Here is a 1,255-nt window from a genome sequence, read left to right on the forward strand (position 1 = left end):
GAAAGAATGAAACAAATACTCTTGGACTTGTGTGAAAACGATACCATTAAATCAAAAAATATTTCGATAAAGTCTTTTTGTCACACGCTGGACACTAATTATCAAACTTTATCTTGATAGCAACTAGTCTATTTGGCTCCTCTTTTATTTCTTTTTATTTCTATTGTAACAGCAGACACTATATCAGTATCAATATCAATTGGGTTTTAGACCTGCCTACATGAAGATTGAATAATTCGTCAATTCTGGGAGATGAAATTTGTGAACACCAATAATTTACCATTACAATAATTAAATAACACTTTAAAAATTTATAAATTGTTTAGTCACGCATCAACTTTCGTTTTCACTAAGTTTTGAATGACTTAGAAATGCTCATGAATTTCTGAACTTGGAGCCAAAATGTCGTAATTCTACGAATGTTTTGTACTAGTAGGTTGGTCTGTGATGTGGATTTGAGGTCATTAAAAAATAAAATTCAAACCTCTTCAATGTAGTTTAATGACTTGATGACCTGGACATACAATCGAATTTCTATTTGAATTATGAAAGTTAATGATAAACTCACTCAATCCTAGAGATATTTGCAACTTTTCAAAATTTTGTGAAAATGTTTTAAAAATGAGCATGAATTGATAGTTTTATTCAATTTCCATTAACATGTAAAATTTAAAAACAATAGCTTTGATGCTACGAGTTTGTCTCATAAAATTGTAGTAAATAGGCATGGTGTAAAAGTAATCCGGGTAAACTACGGATATAGTCGGTGTTAGGGCTGAGTGAGTTAATCTTACATATGATCCATTGTGTCAGAATGCTATCGGATCATATTGAAGTACTTAGTATGAAAAAGACAGAGTGTTTTTATTATTATTATTATTATATATTATTATTATTTATTATTATTATTATTATTATTATTATTATTATTATTATTTATTATTATTATTATTATTATTATTATTATTATTATTATTTATTATTATTTTTATTATTATTATTATTATTATTATTATTATTATTATTATTATTGTTGTTATTATTATTATTATTATTATTATTATTATTATTATTATTATTATTATTATTATTATTATTATTATTATTATCATTATTATTATTATTATTATTATTATTATTATTATTATTATTATTATTATTATTATTATTATTATTATTATTATTATTATTATTATTATTATTAATATTATTATTTCTATCCGATAAAGCATAGAGAAAGCTTAAAAATTAGATA

Source organism: Berghia stephanieae, chromosome 15 (genome assembly GCF_034508935.2).
Source record: "Berghia stephanieae isolate SIO BIC M18660-M18661 chromosome 15, UCSD_Bste_1.3, whole genome shotgun sequence".
In the NCBI taxonomy this organism is placed as follows: Eukaryota; Metazoa; Mollusca; class Gastropoda; order Nudibranchia; family Aeolidiidae; genus Berghia; species Berghia stephanieae.